Genomic DNA, 23,611 nt, shown 5'->3' with positions numbered 1-23,611 from the left:
GCTTGATGTTTGACAGCAGATGATGTCATTATGTCAAATGAATCTCGTAACAGCAGTGAATATGTCAGATGCCATGAAACGAACATGGGGGTTGTCATCTCTGACGTATCTCCTCCTTGTTATTATTCTCTTCTCTTTACATTCTCTCGCATACAATGATTTATTCCTGTGAGGGAACTTATCATGGTTGGTAGCTTTATGTCTACCGATCAAATATTCATCAGTGATAGAGTCAATCCAAAACATGACAGACAGTGAGTTAAATAAAGAATAATGAATGAATCTAGCACAATGAGAGGTTTTCAAATCAACTTTCAGTTTAATTCTCTAACATTGATTCGAATGCAATCACAATTTTTTTTGAGTAACCATTTGCTATCAAATCTGTGATCAAAAATGTGTCTTATGACTTCTTGGATCGATTATACATAAAAGGGAAATATTAATTTTTTCATGTAAGATGTGTTGTGCTGAAACAAGTTACTAAATCGGCAAGGTAGAGATGTTTTTAATGTTTCTTTATTAAAGGAAAAGCATTCACAAACATAGCAGAGGACACCAGTGGTTTCTATCACTCATCTATAGTAATTCACATTGTCCAACAGCTCAGACAGCTCTGAAGGATAAGGTCATTTAGCAGCTCCCTGTGAAGAGTTCTACAGAATAAATTTGTCAGTTTAGCATCCTAGCATGCTAACAATTGCTAATTAGCACAAATAACAACGACTGGGAATACCATTAGTTTTACAGATATTCCATAATAAGCTGTATGAGACCAATAAATAAGAAATTGATAAATATATCGATGAATAAATAAAAAGATGAAACATAAATAAATTACATTTTAAATAAAAAAATAAATAGTTAAGCTATTTTGTAGCAGGAAACGCGAGCGTTGTTTTTTATATCCACGACCATTCCACAACCTTAAGTGTGTGTTTGTGATTGTTACCTTGACTACAAAGACCCACTTTACCTTCTGCTGGCACACTATAGGTTGTACATGAGGGTAGGGACAAGTCACCTCAGGTATATTATTGTTGAGGTTAGACCACTGGTTGCATTGTTGCGTTTCAGCAAGAGTTCATATGACCATGGCATGAAAAACATTACAGGAGACTTATGTGATGAAATGTTCGCAAAAAATTATCAGTTTCAATTTATCAGTGAGTGTGAAAATACTTGTCAAAGGCGTCATTCAAGTAGCAGCAACAACATCAGTGCTATAATTAGAGCCAGTCAACACTTGTCAACCTGCCAAATGTTGCTGAAACTCAACACTTTCCACGAGGAGACACCTTTACCTGAAGCAATGACCCACGGCTCTCACATGCAACCCCAGAGACGAGGTGCCCTCCGTGACAGTGTTGATGACGATGGTGCTACATTTAAATGATGTGATGATGTGTTTGAAGCAGCAGTAATGAAATTAAAGATGAGGTGAAGAGTTGAACACAACAGACATTTACTGCATCAAATCGAATCTGACATCCAACTTCTATCAGAGCAGAACGAAGAAACACTTTTATAAAAGCTTGATAAATTACGAATGGTGGTGATTAGTCATTGCAATTTCTTACTCGACTAAAAATAAATAAGTAATATTTTGTTTATATAGCAGCGGGCTGGGCAATAAAAGAAAATCAATTAATTATTATCAGTACGTTCCTGAATACGTTTGAATTAAGACTTGATTCATACAATGGGAGTTTTAGTTTCTCCCCTGCAAAAATATTAAGTTAACATGCGGGTGTTAGCTGGAAAAGTAAACAATTGCAGAACACTAAAGTAATAAAAATGAATACATTTTATTTTTACTTTGAGGTTCAGTGTGTAAGATTTTGATGAAATGGATCTATTGGCACAAATTGAATATAAAATAATCCTCATGATGTTTTCACAAGTGTATTTCATCAAAATTGTACAAATTGTTTTCTTTATCCTACAACAAGTGCTTTATATTTAAATACTTTATATTTACATCGAGGTGGTCCTCTCTATGGAGTCCACCAATGTTTTTAACATTAGTCCAGACTGAACAAACTAAACACCTTTGGAGTTTTTATGACAACTGAAGTCTACGACAGGTTCTCTTACATGTTCGGAAGGGGAGGGTGAGGTGAGCTGCAACATGCACCTTCACCACTAGATTACACTAAATTCTACACACTATACGTTTAAAGAAGTTTTTTTACATGTGAATTATTTTTAACACAATTGGAGTTGGTTGAAAATCTAAACTGTGTTGGGATTGTTATTACTATTGGTGTTATTTTGCACATCGTGTGAAACTTGATTAACACTTTGCAGTGTTCATATCATTACTCTGAGTCTGTGAAACGTAGACTTTCAGAGCCTTTCATCAAGGAAAAGTAATGCATAAATAAATCCATATTTTTCCCCTCTGTAACAGCCCCTTTCTAATGCTCTTTAAAACAAAAAAGAATCCTTCAAAATATCACATCTGACAGTCTTACCTTTTTGACATGAGTAAGGACAGTGCAACAGTGTAAAAGCCAAATCAATTTGTAAAAGACACTCCCTGTCCCCTTCATCATGAGGGAAGAGTGGAAAATCATTTTGCACTGTAGACTCAGTGAAACAGAAGGAGAAGAAAATACAACTGTTGCTTTTCAAAAGGACCAAATCCCTGAACACGAGCAGACGAGATGAGCTTCAGGTCACAAGTTGACGTGTGTCTCAATTCAATAACAATACCTCTGTGAAGTTGACTGGCTCAGCAGTATGCTCACTGGGAAACATAAAAACAACATCAAGATTTACTTTACTCTTAAGAATCGTTACACTGCATAAATTTATTCCGTAAACCAACCATCCATTATCTATACGGCTTCTCCTTTGAGGTTCGCGGAGGAAGCTGGAGTCGATCCCAGGTGACATTGGGCGAGAGGAAGGTTGACAGAGTATCACAGGAGATGCATACGGACACACACACACACACACACACACAAAATGTAAAGAGACAAACAATTCACTCACATTCACACCTACGGTCAATTTAGTCTCAAATTAATCTAACCTCGACCTGCAGGTGTTTGGACAGTGGACATGTAAACTCTACACTGAAAAGTCGTTTTCAGACATGAACTCCAGAGAATTTCTGCACAATTGAGTCTGCAGACTCTGTACCTGGGGCAGGCGAGAGAAACTCCGGAGAAGGTCCAGAGTGTTCCAATCAGACATTTGCATTCTCTCACACAGTCCCTCTGGAGACTGTAAGCAGAGTATCTGGAGTTTAGTACATGTCTGAAAGCAGCTAATGACACTGCCCAACCAGGATTTGAACCTGGAACCTTTTTCCCATGAAGTGACAGTGCTAATTATTGCCGGGACATCCACCCCTCATTCATTAAACCTTATACTATACATTTAACAGAATCCCTTTCCCTCAAAGGGGAAAGATGATCTTTAAGGTTGCCATGAGAGCAGGGAAACACAGACACGTGCAGATTCCCTCTGCATCCCTTTTAAAACATGCTCTTTTGACATTATAGTGTTCCACTGAGACCCCTAAGAAATAATATGCTGACAAGATTTATTACACACACACACACACACAGCAATGACAGAATATGTTTATCACACTCTCACACTGACAGGAACATATACATTATGATGCAAACACACCCACAGTTTCATACTTGGCAACATTTATTGTGCACTCCCTCCCTCACACACACACAGTAAGTACACCATTTCCTCTTTCACACAATGAATTACAGTGCTGTGTAATATTTGTGTTGCACACACACACACACAAACAGAGTTGCAAGGGGAAAGGAAGCTATTTAAATGCTAAGTAAGCGGTCTCTCCCTTTTGGGGCGATGTGATTATACAGCCGATCTCATAAGCAATGCTTCACAACTGGATTTGCACATGTAGAACTTAATTACAAGCGGCCTCGCTCTTCTCTTTGTGTCATATTCATGGGAGTATATCTATTGAGAGAGGTGGGATTAAAGCTATTACCGCACTTGTGTGTGTGTGTGTGTGTGTGTGTGTGTGTGTGTGTGTGTGTTTGTGTTTGTAAAGCCAATCTATCAGCAGTTTATCCAAGATTAATGTTTACGTAAACAGGTTTGGGCACCATTGCCAGATTCTCTTTCTAAACTCTCTCTCTCTCTTCATTTTCCCCTCAGTCTCTCATTCCTCGGCTTTGTTTCCATGCTTGTGTCACAATTCAGTCACACACACACACACACATACACACACACACTCTTTTGCTGACCAAAACAAGCTTCAGTTAGTGGATAAAATAGAGAAAGTGGAGAGTAAGCATAAAAAGTTATTACTGAATAAAGTATTTTCATCATATTGTTTTTTTACCGCAGTAGAACATAATGGTTCAGAGTGGGTACTTTTCTGTTTACAACCAAAACACTGACAAACTGCTGGGAAATCACTGATCTTGCTGCTATTAGAATGTGAACATGAATGTGTTGCTTTCATTAAATTCACTGGGCCTCCTGGTGGAGCAGCTGTTAATGACACACACGCACATGCACGGTAACATTCCTGATTTCCACTCTCCCTGTGAGTGGATTACCACCAGAGATGAGCATGTCATTTCCTATCTCACTTTTAAAAAACAACACCAGTTTTCACCTCTGCTAAGGAGGTTATGTTTTCATCTGCATGTGTTTGTTTGTCTGTTAGTTAGCAGCATTACACAAAAAAATACTGGATGGATTACTACGAAACAGTGGTGGGAGGATGAAGGATGGGTCAGGCAAGAACCGGGGGGGGGGAAGGTACGTGACAGTGGCTGATCAAGGATTTTTTATAGGCCCGATCCAATTTCACCCCTTCTCTCTACCCCTTATTTTCGAGGGTTATATTGCCCCTTGAAACAGAGATACGAGGGATAGTGGTCAAAATCTTCCCCTATGAATGGGAACAGCCCAAGAAGCTGTTACATCATTAGTAGTCGTTGCGAACACCCAACATGTCATCAGATTTGCCGGGGATGTCATTGTGATAACATCATTGAGATCTTAAATAAACCAACGCTATTGCCAGCAATTACTGAAGTGACAAACCTATAATATCTTAATAACATCTGCGCTAATGCAGGTGAATAACATTTGCCATCATCCAATGGAAATTGAAAAGCTTGGAGGCTGTGTATTATTTCTCGTATGAATCAAAAGCACAGGCTTTGAGCTGTGCTAAAGCAGTGGTCTGCAGACAACCCTGCCAGGATGCTTTGTTATTAGAAGAGCAGTTCAGTAACCTTGCTGCTGTACGCTGGTTGAATCAAGTGCATCGTGTATCTTCAAAGAGTGGGGGTCGACATGAAATATGTGAAAATACAGGATTATCATGCAAACTTTGTATATGTGTGAAAAATATGACCATAATACATTGAAACAAGCCACAGATTACACAGAGGGGTCAGTTATATTTCAGACATCCATGTCCGATTCCTGAATCAGTAAGATACATACATTAAATCTTTTTTACCATTAACTCTACAGCTTTGAGCAAAGACACAAATCATTCAATATATTTAGAAAATTGTTCTTTATTCAACCACAGTATGAACTTTAAGAAAACTTATATTTATTGTTAGTATTGTTGGTAAGTGACAAGTTACAAGACAGGGCCAATCAGATTTCAGCTGGTGCCAGAGCCCCCCTGGCCCTGCCCCTGGATCCGCCCCCGGTATGTGCTCTCCGAGTGCTTTTATTGTTTAATGATGATTCAAACGTGAACATTGTCCTGGATAAAAATCAAGACACTCACCTTCTTATTACAGTGTTTTAAAAGCAGTAGGGATTGTTGAGTGGACTTTTCTTGCCCTGGGTTTTGCCTCTCAGAATAAAGCCTGCTCTAACCCATGAGTATTGTTGGAAGGTGAATGAATGAAATTCCTGCAGACATTTGTCAGGACTGAAAGAAGGCATGGCCAACTATTTTTTTGAGATTAAAAAATGTTAGCTGTATTTTAAGTATCTTCGTACATACTAGAATTTGCCATGATAAACAAATTAAATAGTAGTTCTCTTTGTAGTTAAGTTATGAATATAAAATATCAATAATTAAGTGTCAAAAACAGTTTTTTCTTTCACTTCCTCCAACCACTGAAACCGGAACTATGTATTTTAGCCCCACTACACTGTAAAACTATCAGACAAGGGCAAAGAAATCACTTTTGCCAATAATGTGAAATAAGCTTCTTTGACATTGACACATTGCAGAGGCAGAGATGTGCCGTTTTGTTTCACAGTTCGTTCAGACTCAGATTAACCTTGAAGCGTTCAAACTTAGCTGTTAGCTGTACCTTTGAAGGAATACAGGAGTGTCTTACCTTTCTGTTTTTAGCATCAATATTACAAACGTCTCACATTCCACAGTAAGACCAGTGCTTCACACTCTTCACCTGATTACACTGCAGTTGTAAAGTTAAACTAATATGATTGTGGGGTTTACATGGTTCTGGCTTTGCTGTCTTTATTGTATAATGACCATATGATCACATTTGTCAGGTTCAGAGACCCACATTTGTTTTGTAACACACTGATCTGAAAGACATTTACCCTTAAAAACCATAAACCAGCAGCCAGACGATAGTGTCCCAGTTCTGACTGTGGCACTGTCCCAGTCTCCAGAGCTCGTGCCAGTGTGGAGGCTCTGGCAAAAGAGGAGGCGCAGCTCAGCATCATAATGTTCCAGCTGCAACCACCACAGTGTAGCTGTGCACATAAACCTGTTTTTGCATTTTGTCCACTCGAAGCTTGGTCAGATCTACATCTCATATTCAGTCATTATGGGTAAAATGATCATTTCCAGTGTCGTCAATTGAATGTATTCATATATTTACATCATGAAATCCATAACCCTCATGAATCATTTTGCATTGTGGTCCAGCAAAACTAGACAGTATGTTGTATCTCTCCTATTGTCTGGGGAGGAAAAGAGACATTGAGAGCAGGACACAGGGATGGAAGAAGCCTCCATTCTTTATTCTCATTGGCACACACACAAAGAACACTGTTTCTCTTTTCTGTTGACTGAGGGGACTGAATAAGACGACAACAAGTTAACCTGTCATTTTAAAGTCTCCACACACAAACAGTTGTGTCTCCTTGATTTCAGAGGACATTATTGACTAACATTGATTTCCTGGAGGGTTATCTTAACAACCTATCTTCACCTGACCTTGCTTTAAAATCTAACGATTTACATTACGATGACTTTTTGTTCCAATAAGAAAGACAAGTCCCCATAATGTCACTGTGTCAACAGGGTTAGGTCCATAGTGCTGCAACTAACAATTATTTTGATGGTTGATTAATCAGACAAAAAGCCAAACGTTACATTTGACCCTTTTGAAAAGCAACTTCATCTTCTTGTACACTGCTGTTTCTATTTGTATTAGAAACATCTGCAGCTTAATTATGATGATAATTCCAGATATGGATTTCTACAGTTAAATTCTGACTGGTCGTAATTCAAGTTCAAGATGTCTTAAATTCATTTAAGTTTAAGATACCTTAAACTAAGTTTGAACTAGCCAGAATGGTGTTTGTAGATATCAAGAAATTGGAATCAAAGGGAAAATTACTCAAAAGTTTTTAGTGGTTAAAAGTGAATTAATGATATTGTTTTAACAAGTCAGAATGATATATATATATATCTTATATAAATTATTACTAGTCAAAATGCAAAAGTAATTTCTGAATTGCCAAACTTTGAGAAGAGAAGTTAAAACAGATTTTCCTACTGGATGTGTCTGAGAGGGCAGTGGACCAGCTGTACTGAGCTGAAGTCATGTCTGTATTTACACAACATCTTGCAATAATTGATTTACTGGAGGATGATCCTTCAGTAAATCAAGAGAAGAAGAAGAATGGCTCCAACATGTTTTGTCTTCAGTGTTTCATGTGAAATCAGCTTGACACAACTGGCAGTTAACTGTCCCTGCAGGCTTCAATGTAAAATGTTCCCACACTTTTGACGACTTGCCTCTGCTGTATCGTTAGCTGTGTTTGTCTCTGCCAACTTTTCAAACTTTTGCTCCAGAGATGAGAAGGCAGCGTCACGTGACCTACACAAGGCCAGGGATTGGCTGGTTAACTGCCCCACATCATGCCACAGTGTGTGCCATGCATTGTGAAAGACCTGGCGAATAGATTACTAAATCAATTACCAACTGTTGTTGCAGCTCTATAATACCTGGATCTCACACACAGTTGTGAATGTATAAAAAATCTGTCATACCTTAAATATGTGACACACACACATAAAAACTAAACTATAATAAATAATTACTTTGTGTAGTGCTTATCTAAACAAGCTTATAAAATGCATTACAAAAAAATCCATGGCAAAAAGAATGAATTATAATTAAAAAGCAGTCAATTCTGGTACATTTTAAGGGCCAAATCCTAAAATCATGAGGTCAATTAATCAAAAGTAATGAAAACTCTACTTATCCACTTAAGTTAAAATAGTCTTTTCACACTGAGAGTTTGAGCTCTTATGCACCAACACTGGCGCTCGCTGTGACTGTCGTGCCTGTTGACTTTAATTAGCCCTCCGTTGACTCGATGCCATTTGAACTGGCTGTGAAATGTACAGTACAATCACCGCTGATTTTAATTAATAGTTGTCTTTGATCAGCGGTGAGCCTTGACACCACTCACTGAAATGTATGTGAGGTCTGCACAGCAAGTGGAGCCATGTTCTGCTCAGGTATTACATTTCATTTCAGCATAGACACAAGTGACTCACAGCAGTTACACATGTAATGATTTGTGACTAAATAAAAAAGTTTCAATAAACAGTACAGTATACTAAAAATCAGAATTTAACAAATATTGTGCCTTAAGATAGAGCACTGGCACATAAATGAATGTGGCCAGTTCAAGAAGCAGCATTTAACCAAGTGACGTCAAAATAAACTTGGAGCTCACATTGAATGACTCTTGGCATCACATTGACTTCAATGTGTTCACTTGGAATGATTTATTGTTCACTCTTCGTTATCTTATTGGAAAGAAGTGTCAGTATAGGTTTTTTTCCTTTTGAAAGAAACCAAAGAAAATATGTATGATTAAAAAAAAGTGCATTGTACAAACCAATGGCATCAACCACTTCAGGAAAATTAACAGCAATTAAGAGGAAGCAAGGATTCAAGTAAAATAGTAAAAAGATGAAAAAAGAAAATAAATAGAAATATACAACAAACACACAAATATGAAACAGGAGGCACAGAGGCCAAAAGCAAACAGAATTACTTTCAGCAGTATGACTTGATTGAAAAGGACATAGATACAGTGCCACAGGCCCACAACCTGCACCACCACCACCCAAGCACATAGGGCACAACAATTTACTCTTTTACAAATAGCCTTGGTAGCCCTTCAGCATGTACGGTATCTTTGCCATTCTGAGGTGTTGTTAAAACATTTTATACACAGCGTCCATGGTTTTTCCATATTCTGGCTTTAAAAGTACACAAACCCACCAAAGTCAGAACAACAACTTCACAACTGAGAACCTGGGGCCTTCTGATGAGCATGTGGACACAGAGTTGAAATAAAACCAGCAGCTGACCCTCATATTGCATGAGCTAGCAGGGCTGTGCATTCACACATTCAAACCAGCAGAAATACAGGTAATCACAACTCAAGACTTTGCAGCCAAGACTCAGAAAGCTCAGAAACATTAAGACAATCCAACAAAGAGGCGGTCCACCATGTGCCATCTCAAGCCAACAGTCTGATCTCAGCAGGTACATTCTCTCATGAGTCATCAGGAAAGAAAAGTGGATGAATCACTACTCTTCTAGAACAAGCTGTTTTCAACACGTGACACAAACATAACAAGCTTAAACATTTCAGAAAGGAACCGTCTGTCACACTTTCAAATTGCAATCCATGTTTGACCCCAAACATTTTCAAAGCACGAGTTTGGTCTCCTACCTTCCAGGCAAACTGTAGTGTGGACGTCCACCTGTAGACAGACCTGCTTCAGGTTTCTGTTTCTTCATCCATTAAGCTGAAAGTTTCGTGTCTAAATTCAATTTCTCTTGTTCGACCATGCAGCTTTTTAGGACTGATGGGAAAACTCTTCCTGCTGGTGCATTCAGGGACACTCTGGCAGTATGAGATTTAACTACAGAGACAGCCATGTTTTTTTACAGTAGCCCAGACTGGACAAACTAAACACCTTTTGAGTTTTTCTGACAACTGAAGGCTGCCACAGGTTCTCCTTCATGTTTGAAACATGAGCATGACGTGAGGGGTATTCAGCTGCAACATGCAACTTCACAAAAAAAAAAAAAAAACCTAACCCACTGAACCTCGAAGTCCTTGTATTAGAATCTTGTCCTTATATCGTACCTAATATCCACAGTACACATATCTACACAAATGCTTTACAATATTCTGTGCTCTCTTTCCCAATCATCACATACATGTTTTCTGTTATTTCTATTTCACCACCCACTGCAGGAAATAAACCATGTTCAGCTGAAGAGAAAACTTTCAGATATAGATTCAATATATATCGAGACATATAGCATATAAAATGCAGTAATTCATCAAGTAAACCTCCATCAAATTGTTGTGAGCACCATCATTATAGCAAACAAAAATACTGATTTTCTCAATGTCCAAGAGTTATCTCTTAAAACTGAATTTTGGGAAATGTGGATTAACGTTATTGTAGCTATCAGGTGTCAGAGCATCCGGACTGCAGCATTTACTTATAACTGCATGACCATAACACAACAGTGTAGTTTGCAAGGTGATTACAATGGCTGCTTGAAAGGTGAGAATACCATTAATCTAAAAATCCTTCCTTGGAAAATGATTTCATTAACATCAGTTAACATCAAATATTCAGAATGAACTAATGAAATGTGGAACGTGCAGTGATAAGAGAAATCTCTGCTGTGTGCTCATGTGTTACCTGTTACTCACACATTGTGAGCTTGATATTCGCCCGACCTCTTATTTTAAAGTTTTTGTAACAAAGTGGAATCAGTGGATAAACGTGTGGAATCAGTTCTGCAGGACGCTGATCTCTGCCATATTACGGCTGCTGTTTTAGCAGGCTGCCGCTGCACTGTTGCTGCTGTGTACACTATTGCTCTATTTGATCAGAATCCATAGGGATTGGCCTGTCAGACCGTGTTAAGTCAACTAAGGATATGCTCCACACACTGGTAGACGTGCTGAAGGGTGAACTGGAGAGGCACAGTGAGGCAGAGGGAGGGGAGGAGGGGGGAGCGGCAGGAAGGAGAGAAGACAAGGAGAGAGAAAAGAAAGAGAAAAGAAAGAGAGGCATGCTGGGATAACAGTGAAACAGATTATTTAATCTGTGTTTTTTTTTATACATGATTTCTCTTTGAATACGTCATTGACAAACAACAGAACTGGGACGTTACAACCCAGAGGAATGTTAGACAGAGGGGGGTGGGAGAGAGAAAGACGGCAGCACAGAATTAAAGGAAGCAGAGGAATGATGTGTGAAATTATTAAGAGAAAGAGGAGGATGAGAAAAAGACAGGGAGAAAGTGTGTATGGCAAATACATGAGCATTGATTTATTGGGTCATTAAAATGACTATAAGTTTAACACTTGGCATGTGTATTGTTAGGTGCAGCTCCAAATTTGCTGCAATTTGGACACGCGGCACCTTTAATATTGATAAACGTTTAATCAACAGGCAACCACAGCCCTGTAGCAGTGGCAGCTGGGACTCATCAAACATCGGAGATGTTCATCATGACATCAGATTGGCCAGTTTGGGGCTCTACGTACTGAGCAGAGCTTCCGGCAGCAGCTGAACGAGTCTTCATGCAGCAGCAGTGGCTTTTCATTTCGGCGCCCATGATATCAAGTTAGAGTAGCCACATGGACAGAGTGAAACCCAAGTGTCAGGGCTCTTACCTATTCTGTCCGACCATTCAAAGCAAAATAGATGTGATTTCAAACCACAGTTCCAATGTTTATCAGTTGAATATGACACAAACATAAATATTGGCAACACGTCCTGAACCCGTTTCAATGTAAATCACTCCAGTGTTACTCCTGACTGAATCCATTCATTTGTTTTGACAGAGTTTGTATCATTATTGCAGGACAAGAAAATGCACAGCGTCTCACAGCGAGCCCTCGCATTTAGTTGAGTCCACTGTCTTCTTAAATAAGAGGAAATACAGAAGTCATTCACTCTGCAGCAGACACGCTCCCTGTGTGAACAGACGCAGCCACCACAGCCTGCATACACACCCGGCTGGGCCTGGGTGTGAGGGTTCTACAGAGTCCAGCAGCGCAGAAACTGCAGGTCAGCATCAGCACAGGCCAAACAAACAGCCCATTCCCACCAGACGTGTGTAGAACTGTCACTGCACTAGTATAAAACAATTGCAAGTAAACGTTGGGTGGTTTGTTTTCTATAATATACAAAATGTATGACTGTATCCATTTGCAGGGAGGGTCTGTATTTGGTTGCAGCATGTTAAAAGAACTCTTTTTTTAAAGTTCAGAGCTGCCTCGTGGAACAGAAGGCTTTATAGATAATAGATACAAGTCTTTTATGAGGAGACGACTACTCAAACTTACTCAAAACACAGTGGTGTGGAGCATATAGGCATCACCAGTAATAATTCTCAAGTCAGAATGATAGACAGAGAGCTCAGTGGAGTAAGAGAGGAAAAGATCCATGTCTATAAATCACATCCCCATCATCCAGGACTGACATGAAAACTGCCTCAGCTCCTCTTTTCCACAGAATCTGGGTGGGAAATAAGATGGATTTTAATTGAATGAGAGGTTTTCATTAACATGCTGAGATATTTAGATTCTGTGACTATCAATCATAGAAATCTCGGTCAAGTTTAGCTCTGGAAAAAGGCAGGAACTTCATTTCATCAGCATTTACGAAAAGTCTTAGATCTGTCAGAGAACTGAGCAAATGGTTCAAGTAACGTTATCAGTCAGTCATTACATTGTGTCATGTTTTTAGTTCAGAGTTAGAGTAAGGGTTAGTAAAGGTTAGAGTGAGTCTCTACGTAATCAATGGAATGTCCTCTGAAGTCATGGAGTGTGTATGTGTGTGTGTCAGCCACAGGACCAGCCCTCCTCCTGATGTGTGTTGCTGTCAATAAAGGGGGCAGAATCCCCTCCCTGCACTCCCACCCACACCATCTGCAGTGCGTTTATGTGAATAACCACATGCAATCACACACACAGTGAAACAACACTGCATCAATGCATTAAATGATGTATTATCAGGATATTTGTGATATGACTATTACAAAATTCATTATTTAATCCTATTCATAGAAGAAAGCTTGCTGCTTGCTCCTTTCAGACAGAAATCCAAGGCTTATACAGCATTCACTGTGAACAGAGTCTCAAACCACTTGTTTAGCTACAGGTGCAGGTGTGCTCCACTGGAACAAATAATACATGAAAAAGCCGTCAGGGAGATAAAGCACTTCTGTGTTGTTGCCAAGGTTTCCTCAACTTTTCACATCCAGGATGCAGAAGACAAATGTCATCACACTCTGGGATCCAGTCTCATTAAAGCATATTTCCTCTTCTGTCCAGTGAGGACGTGGCACAACACAACGCAAGGACAGTTAATAGCTGGTGTTTGCTTTCAGAGTGAAAAACACTGTAACCACTGCAACAACCGCTGTAAACCACGAAATGACACTTGTACACATTTGGACAAATACTGCACCCTGAAGGGTAGAAAGTGTGTTACCCATCAATGACGTGCATGGAAAGAAATAACCACATCGAAATCAAAGCGTTTCCTTTTGTGTGGCGTTAATTCATCATAAGTCAGAGCTCATATACAAGCACTTGGGAGGTCGTCATGTGCAGCAACCTTCAACTGCACGGCCCTGGTTGAAACCCTCACATCAGCAGGGCTGCACGCTGCTGACGATGAGCAAGACACTGAATCACTGGATCCTGATCAGCTGCAGGGCTCCAATCTGAGCTGAGGCTGACCTCCACTGAGATGTGAACTGACCTACAGGCACCATAACAGTTCATAACATCATGCATTACTGTTATTTCTTCCTGTCATATCTGTAGCGGTAACAGAGGTAACTCCATGCTTTGTTGTTCTTGTACCCAGAAATGTTCACAGGCTAAAATTCCGACAGATCCCACTTTGAAACATTGGCTACAGCTCCCCATGTACCTCAAGGATAATGGGGGGTTATGGATGGATGAAAGGTTGGATAGACAACTACCTGTCTGTAGCTGAACTCAAATCTCGTTGTGACATGAACTCACATGTTTTTACATTCTTAACTGCAGTTGTTTTTTGGGCACTTCACAGGACATGCAGCAAAGGGCCGGATCAGAGCAGAACCTGCAGCCACAGCAGGAGGACTCTGCCGCTGTATGTGGGACGCCCGCATAAACAGGTGAGCTAGATTTCAACATTATTTAAATATAGCGACAGCTTCCACTAGCTTCTCCTCCAAGACTGTTGTTTCCAAGTAACTTTGCCATCACCACCACCGACTGTCTTCCTCTCAGTCTATCCATCTGGACAATGCGGTAAGAAAAGCAGATGATGCTGAGTACCATCTATAATATTTGGTACCTGGTATCATTTGCATCATTTGTAGGGTGCATTAGCAGCATGCAAACTGTTGACTACAAATAAAGAAACTACTGGAAAGGAGCCGTCCACTACATCCTGTGTGATCACAAACAAACAGAATAACCTGCTGTCCTCAGAGGCCTGTGTCCCTGCTCAGGACGCCACACACCCTTTTGTAAAACACCTGATAACAAACACAACTAAAGAGTAAAATTGATTTTACCTAAACACCTTAAAGCATTTGTTTCAGATATTCAATATGCAATTAACCACAGCGCTGAATGAATGCATTCCTGCCTCTTGCAAAAATGCCATTGAGCAAATTCTGTCATGGGACACAAAATTAAAGACTCTTTGATGATGTCAGAAGGCATGACATTATAATTATACCAGAGTTTCATGGAAGAGCAAGGATTCCTACATTGTGTGGCATCACTTTGATCAGAATTGCTCTTTGAAATCTTGCAACACACAAGTCATAATACTATCACACACGCCAGGCAGCATGTGACTGATCAGAGGTTTCTATGTAAAACAGAGGACGTGTAATCAGAACCTCGGAGGATCACAGACACTCAAAGAAACAAGGTTTAAAGAAGGACAGAAAACAGACACTTTTTCATGGCCACCCTATTTTTCCGCCCCTGTTTTTCTTTCTCTTTACAATTCATCTCAATTTATTTGTGTTTCATTATTGTGGATGTGAAATAGAGTCATGTAAGTAAATGTCAGCTGTCAAATGCCAAAAAGGTGCACAGTGTTTTCTACCTTACGTTTTTTTTACCTTTTTACTTGTTTGGGTTTTGGCAAAACAACCATATGGTTAGGTTTACTATAAAAACTGAAAATAAAATTCAAAGAAATAGATGTGGTGAGGGAATACGATGTACGATAATTTGATCATTTTGTGGCAGTAGTATTATCAGTTGTAATCTGGACAGTAAAATATGGATCACATCTGTATTTACTCATTTCCTCTCGTGACGTCTTTCCAGCCAGTCCTGCTTGTGTGATGAACGTGACCTTCACGTCGTGAAGCCGTTAATCGTAAGTCCTTCCTGTCATTGTGTTTCAATATAAGAGCCTCGTGCCTTGAAAAGGATCGTCTGTACACTAAATGGCTTCAGAATCTCGACACAGCTTTGAAACGTCGGTATTGAGCGTCCCATCCCTCCTCTGCTCGCGGACGATAATTTTAAGCTCCTGGTACTGGATTCTTCAACATTTCCCATCTGGCAACGCTGAATAGCATAGATCTCATTTATACCTCTTTAACACCCAAATGAGCAGATTTATAAATGTAGCTAAACCTGCTAAAAAAGACGATTGACTCCTTTGCCTTTTTGGTTATTTGCCCGGGTGCTCTCTCAACTCACTGTATTGCAAATTTAGCGCGTATCAGAGCTGATAAAAAAACCTATGTCGACCGTAGAGTTAAGGCCTGGAGTTAATCTGGATTGTAGTCATTCAAATTGCAGACAGAAGCCAGATGTGCTTTATTAGCTGCAAATTTCCACTTTCCTAAGCAAGCATTAATGAAAAGTCATACTGTGTTGAAAAATAAACATTTTAACCCCTATCTGTCAATCCAGGTTGTTATGTTTTGAAGTTTCAACTTAAGCTGCACAATGGTGGCTCTGAAGAGTCTTAAACTGCTGACTCATCGCTCTTAGAATATTTGATTCATGTGACTATCGACATGAAAAGGTAAACACCAGTAAGCAACAGCAGCGTTTCCTCACTGCTGTGGAGAAAAGCTTCTTGGAACTGGCTTCTGTTCTTCAGCTCATTCCTGAAGAGATTTCCTATAAGTTACCATAAACTAGAGCAGAGCAAGAATAATTGGTGCAAACAGGCTGAATCTACAATATTTCAAATCTACAGTAATGGAGGTTATTGCTCTTCAATAGCATCTCTCTCTCTCACTCGTTCCCCCTGCTGTCGTCTCGGCCAGTCCTCCTTCTCTCGTATATTTCCAGCGCTTCTTTGCGCCTCGTCATCCCTTCTACGATTTATGGATCTCTCTCTCTCCTCTCGCCTGTCCTCATGTCTCTAAATCTATCCTCCCCTCTCAATTCTCCTCTCCTCTTCCTCTACCTCCTTATTAATCCCTTGTTCCATGCTTCCTACATTCCTCAACCTCCTCTGGACTCTCAATTTTTTTGTCTTTCCCTTCATCATCCACTTCGCCTCAGCCAAGACAAGACATTCATTTTTAAGATAAACGTCACTGAGCTGCACTTTGACTTTTGCTGCCTCTGTGCAGATGTGTAAATGATCAGGAGGGTTCAAAACATTTAAGGAAACCTCCACAACTTTTTTAATTTGGTTCCCGTCATTTCAGTAAGTCGGCGGGGATCTAATAAATCACAAGAGCACCAGGTGACAAAATGAATTGGTTTTAAAATGGAGCAATTATAATGGAGAAAACAGAAGTAAATCGCTCTGCTCCACACTCCCCCCTTCTCTTCTTCTCTCCATCTCGTCTTCCACCTCTTCTATCTGCCTCCTCTTTGTAGAAGGTAACTTTACATGAGCTCAGGTACTTGAGCATTTTACACTTGTAATCCACAACATTTATTCAGCAGCTGACTTTCAGATGAAGATCTTATATACAGTGTCCTGTTGGCAGCTGCTGCCCTACAAAATACGAGCGTCTCGTTGCTCTCCTTGTCACGTATCAGATGTCTATGAGTTGTTAGCTGCTACGCCAAAGACACATTTCTCCTCCAGACTCCTCGGATGGTTTGATTTAAGTAACTGCTCAAGGCCCAAAGAGGTCAAATTATCCAATATTTCAAAGGAGAAAAGTACAAACTAGAGCTTTGTGTTGCAGAACTTTGTATTTACTTCTTCCCTCGCCATTTAATCACCTCACAAGCCATCAGATTTCTGTCCTGACCCTGGAGAAAGACTGAAGCTTGGTTTTTGAACCACAGGATAAATCTACCTAACACATATAATGGTAAAATGCTAATTCCACCTCAATCTTCTCCAGTACAAATGCTGCTTACACCTGAATGCACCAGTATCACTAACAGGGGTGAATCCAGGGGTGGTGCAAGGGGGCACTGACCCCAGCCTATATCTGATTGGCCTATGAAGTGCCCCTGTCCTGTCAATGGTTCTAAGTGAGTCTGTTACTCACAATAGTAAAAATAAATATAACATTTGTTCAGCATTTTTATAAGCTTTTGTAAGCGTTTGAATAAGAAATCATTTTCAAAATACATTCAGTCATGTTTGGCTTTGCTCTAAACGAGGATACCTTATCGTGCACCTTACTGAATCAGGGTATTGTGCCTGGACATTGGTCATATAATTGTCCCCTCTGTGGAAATTGTGGCTCCTTTATGGCCCCTAATTTAAAAAAAAAATCCTAGACTGATGTCATATGTAATAATGCATCATTTAAAGAGGGAAATGTTTTAAATATGTTTCTCTAAATACATTTAGAAACAAGAAGCTCTGATGCTCTGAGGCATCCTTTAAATCAAAGCTTTATGATATCCCATTCCCTGATTTTACCTAATTCTAGTTTTTATTATTGTATTGGGAGGCTACATGACATTTCTGACATATTTAGTATTTTTATTCTTTTATTTATTCTTTTACGACTAAGATGTTCTTTGTTATTTTTTATTTTGAATTGTGTATTTTTTTATATGTAAAGCACTTTGCAATTGTGTTTTAAAAAGTGCTATCTAAATATAGATATGTAGTCAAACTGGACTTTAACTTAAAACTGTGTATCATTACATGAATGTATTGGTATTTCTCCCCGAGTACAGGAACTGGATACTTCATCCATCACTCTCTCTCTCACAGTCTCTCATCCTCTCTCATCCCTGCTGTAAACTACCCCACACCCCCACCAGCCTCCCACTCCAGTAACAAATGACCAGTGTTGGTCAGTGTGACGGAGTCATTCTGCTGCCAGTCCACCTACCTACTCGTCTGATATATACGACATTGGCCTCACACTGTAAATCACACACACATGAATGCATACACACACACACACCTGCAGTCTCAGACGGGTGCTTTGTTGCTAAACGGCCGAGATAATTAAACCCTGCGCATCCCTCCCCTGTGTGTGTAGGTGTGTGTGAGTGCCCTGCTGTTGCATTGTGGCACACACGCGTGCAATTAGACGGCACACGTCCAAACTGTCTTCTTCATCTCTCCTCTGTCCTCTCCCCTCATACACAGACACACAATCTCTCTTTCGCTATACCCACTCGCAGAGAGATAGAAAGGAAGGAGGGAGGAAGGGATGGAGGGAGGAGGGAGGGAGAGAATGCACCTGCTGGGCTGTAAAGCACTCAAACAAACAGCGTCTTGTGTTTGGGGAGACTTGAACGAATGGGAAAATTATACAGTGGAACCAAAATGGCACCCTTTCACCCAAAGGTGCATCACCCCGACAGGGCGATGGGAATTCATGAAGCATATTTCTATTTCTTCTTTCTTCCAGTCAGAATATGTCATGCACTTACAGTGTGTACACCTGGATGATTGAACTATGGGGTTGGGTGTGGAGCACAACTGAGCAGGTCAGTTTATGTGAGGACATGCAGAGATTACTGAGAGGGTTTATCAGGCCTGAGGGGACACCTGGACCTGAGCTGCACTGTTAACATCTCATGGTTGAGACACCATCCATAAAGATGTGGAGAGACTACAATGAGATGCAAAAGCACCACAGAGGCAAACAAAGAAATCACAGAAAAATGCATGGTGATTACAAAGAGGTGCAAAATGTGTACAAAAAGACACTATGACAACAAAGACACAAATACAGACACAAAACGAAACAATCGAAACACACAAAGAGACAAATATACAAAAATGTGAACACAGAGACTGAAATGACTTTAAAAATGTGTGGAACAAGGTGATGCAAAACAACTTGATTTAAACACAAAGACATAGGAGGAGGACATTTACACAGTGCATGTGCACTGTCTTATAATTGTCCAGTAAGAAGGAATAATGATCACAAAGCAAATAAATGGAAATTTAAATTCTTGAAAAGCACACTTCCTGCATTTTTTAGCTGACTTTACTTTAGGTGTGTTTATCCTGCACTACATCTATGGCTGAACGCTCCTGCTCTTCCCTGGGGGGGATGTCTGTCACCCATGATGTCCAGCTGTCAGCGCACTCTCTCTATACTGTATATATACACGCACACACACACACACACACACACACACACACAGACAGTTTGATGAACGAATAATTAACATGAAGCCTAATGGGGTAAAAGTGAGTAAGAACCAAAATAGCGCAATAAAAAGTGATTTTTGTATTTCTGCCAGTGTGAGCTCAGAATACTGCTGACACACACACACACACACAAACAAACACACACACATACACGCGCACACACGATCTCTCTTCCTCACACTCGTGCGTAAAAACGCTTTTTCTGTCCTTCGGTCTCTCACTTCTCACATACACCCACGGACCAGACGCGAGCGCGATCACACACACGCGTACACACACAAAGAGCAGAACGAACCCCTCTCTCTCTCGGTGTGTTATAACCCACATACACTCGAACAGTCCATGAAGTAAACTCATCACACACGTGCGCACACATGCGTAAAATCGGAGCGTGACATCCTCCTACCTGATGTTTAGAAGAAACTAATCCTGAATCCACGCGGCGCTGATGACCCGATCTTGACCAGAGGCAAATGTTTTCTGTCGGTGTTTTATTAGATGAAATAATCCCACCTAGGGCTCCCTCCTCCGCCACAAAACTGACCGGCGTTGTCGAATGTCTCCTCTCCAAAAGAGGAAGGGGCGATGGATAGACCGATAGAAACAAACTGATGAAGGAGATCGTTTTCCTCCTCTAACCTCTGATGGAGCAGCCTCTCAGTGGCTGAAACCCAGAGGAGAAGCTCTTTCCTCTCTCCCTCCTTCTCCAAGATGTTATACGACTCAAGTCTACTCCAGTAAACCGCAGTTACGCATCCTCTCCTCCTCTCCCTCTCTTTCTTTCACTCGCTCTCCTCCGCCCTCTGTCTATCCCACTCGTTTCTTTCAGGACGGGATGTGGAGACAGAGACAACTAGCTATAGACCTCTGCGCTCTGTCTGTGTCAGTCTGTGTCCGGGCAGTGGTGTGAAAGAGTCGCTCCACTTTGCACAGCCAAAAATAACTTCCAATCTCCAAACTAGAATCCGGCGCAGCACTGGCACTGTGATAATCCCTTTTACATTTTTTAGAATATTATTGCAGTGGTGAACTTGTGTCAATTATTATTTCATACTCTTACTTAAGGTACTTTCGGCCCTTTGCAGATCCCTCTGATGTCCGCACAGGGGCTTTAGTGTAGAAGCGGAACTGCTGCTGTACTCAGGTGGTGCTACTTTAAAATATATCCAATATCATTTTAGAGATTTAAAGACTTGCTAATGAGGATTATTTAAGAGTTGCTTTGTTACGCTTCGTTCCAGAGGTTAATATAGACGGTGACTGGGGAGGGAACTCCAGCCTGATGATTAATCAATCACCAGGTATTCACTTTACAGGTCGGCGTCGACAATGTATCGATTAATCAATAAAGCAGTCCAGATGTGCTGCTGGAGAAGAAACTCTCGTGCCAATAAGAGAGCAGCTGTTTAAATCCTACACAAGTCCAAGTTTGACGGGTGATAGTGTCCGACAGTCAATCAACCAATCAATCAGCGGATCGATAAAAGCAATCAGTCCATATCCAGGCAGGAGTCGATGATAGAAAAGAAAAGGATGGAAAAAAGACTTCTCCTCCTGTCGGCTCTTTAGTCCGAATCCATCCGAATGGTTTTATTGGGGGAAACAGAGGCGATGCGCTCGTTTCCTCGATTTTCTTCCTCTTCTTGTACTTTTCCCTCCTTCCACAAACACGTCCCTCTGCGGGTCAGAGGACTTGAACCCACTCCGCCTCCCTGGATGTGATCCCAGGCTGCACTTCGGTGCCAAAAATCACACAAAAAAAGTCCACTTGAAAACGACTTTTTGGAAATCCTCCACACAGCGCTGATGCGGGCGAAGAGAAAAGAAGACGCGCAAAAAGCCCTGAGCCGCTTCTTTTTGGACTCTCCTCCAAAGCGATGGGGAGGAGGAGAGAGGGGAGAAGGGATCTCCTCGCACTCAGCTGCAAATCTGAGAATGGAGAGAGCGATGGAGGGAGAAAGACAGTGATAATAGGAGGAGAGAGAGGAGTGTCTCCGCAGTTGAGATTAAAACAAACCCGACTTTTGGCTCGATGGTGGGTATAAGTGGCGATCAGAGAGGAGATCAGATCAGATGCGCCTCTTCTTTTTTTTCTCCTTGCAGAAATAAAGTAGTTCCTCTCATTATTCGCCCCCTCTCGGATACTTCACCACCTGCCGGCAGAAAGACCGATAAGACACATTCTTGCGGAGGCTTTTTATCCAAAGTGCTTGGAGTCCACGAGAGCGCACAGAGCAGCAAGAGAGAGAGGGAGAGAGAGAGGAGGAGGGGGGGGGGATTATTCTTCCTCTTGTGTTGATATAAAGAGCATTTCGTTTATTTTCAGATGCCAAATAGTTTTTCTTTCCCAGATAAAGAAGAGATGATTGTGTTGAGGAGACTCCGAATGAAATGAATGGACAGAACAGACAGCTCCCTGTGTGAAGGGCGCTGTTCCTTCAGCACCACACACACACACACACACACACACACACACACACACACACACACACTGAAGTTCGATGTTGACATGAGAAAGCTGTTAAAAATATTTCAGTCATGTTCATGTCTTCTCTCTTGTATCTTGACTTCACTGATTTGTATCGACAGCAGCACAGTGGAACACACCTGGTCTGAGGTAAGGAGAGAGCACTGAGGTTAAAGAAGAACATAAGACCTGGGGTTGGTAACAGTGAGAGTTTCTATAACACACACACACACACACACACACAGAATACAAAATGTTGCTGTTGGATTTTTGGGGGTTGCAGGATGGCAGGATGGAGAAAAGTGCCGCTTTGTCGCCCCCTTTTGGCAGGGGAGAGAATTGAGGAGGGGGATGTAAATGAGGAGGGATGAAGCCATGCCAGGATTAGAGGGTGAGAGGAAGGACGGACGGAGGGAAAGCAGAACAGAACAGAGGAGGCTGGAACAGGACAGCTTCAGTACATGAGGCCACTGAGGTGTTGCACCATCACAAGGTGTAAATCACTGATGATAGCTATTGATTAAAATGATTAAAGCACACATATCTTTTATCCTCAGGATGGCATGTAAACAATGAATAAATAGATATATGCTTTTGTAATCATATCAATTAAAAATATAGGAATAGGTAAAATAAGATGATTGGTGCTTTGCTGCTGATCTTCCAGCATTTGTACACTCATCAGTCTCTAGATATTACACAAGAGAATAAGACATTCAGTGATCTGCAGTTCTATATGGACAGACGTGTGTTGCTGATGAGAGAGGAGAGTGGTCAGACTGGTTGGCGCTGAGAGATCAGTAGAGACCATCAGGTTCCACTCCTGTCAGCCAAGAACACAAACCTGAGGCTGCAGCTTCACCAACAGTGGACACCTGAAGATTGAAAAACGTCGCCAGGTCTGATAGAACTGGATTTCTGCTGAGGCTGAGTCCCAATCTGGAGTCAACAGCATGAATCCATGGACCCAACCCGCCTTGTGTGAGGGTGTAATGGTGCGGGAAATGTGTTCCTGACAAACAGTGGACCTTCAATACCAATCAATCATGGTTTGAATGTCACACCCTATCTGAGTACAGCTGTTGACCGTGTCCGTCCCTTTTTCACCACAGTTTACTCATGGCTGCTTCTAGCTGGATAATGTTCCATAGCCGTTTTCAGACATGACCTCCGGAGGAACTCCAGAGAATTGGGTCCGGACCAGAGGGTTCCCTTCACACATGAACAGTGCAGGGGGAGATTCCCAGAAGATTTTGCAGTACCAACAAATCCTCCAGAGGATTCAGGCAAGGGGTACAGCACAT

At 41.0% G+C, this 23,611-nt stretch overlaps 1 protein-coding gene across 4 annotated transcripts in view; it reads right to left on the bottom strand.

The window, feature by feature from the left end:
• The window catches only part of il1rapl2 (interleukin 1 receptor accessory protein-like 2), a 352,381-nt gene extending 330,333 nt beyond the window's left edge, over nt 1–22,048 (bottom strand). Inside the window, exon 1 of one of the 4 annotated variants that reach the window (XM_069532092.1) lies at nt 20,247–22,048. The gene's annotated coding sequence lies outside the window, so the exon portion shown is untranslated. The remainder of the gene's footprint in view (nt 1–20,246) is intronic. The other 3 variants (XM_069532094.1, XM_069532093.1, XM_069532095.1) reach the window with 3 other exon arrangements.
• Between the last annotated feature and the right edge of the window lie 1,563 nt (nt 22,049–23,611).

Source organism: Paralichthys olivaceus, chromosome 9 (assembly GCF_024713975.1).
Source record: "Paralichthys olivaceus isolate ysfri-2021 chromosome 9, ASM2471397v2, whole genome shotgun sequence".
Classification (NCBI taxonomy): Eukaryota; Metazoa; Chordata; class Actinopteri; order Pleuronectiformes; family Paralichthyidae; genus Paralichthys; species Paralichthys olivaceus.
The sequence above is the reverse complement of the archived record's forward strand: the minus strand, read 5'-3'. Positions and strand labels throughout refer to the sequence as shown.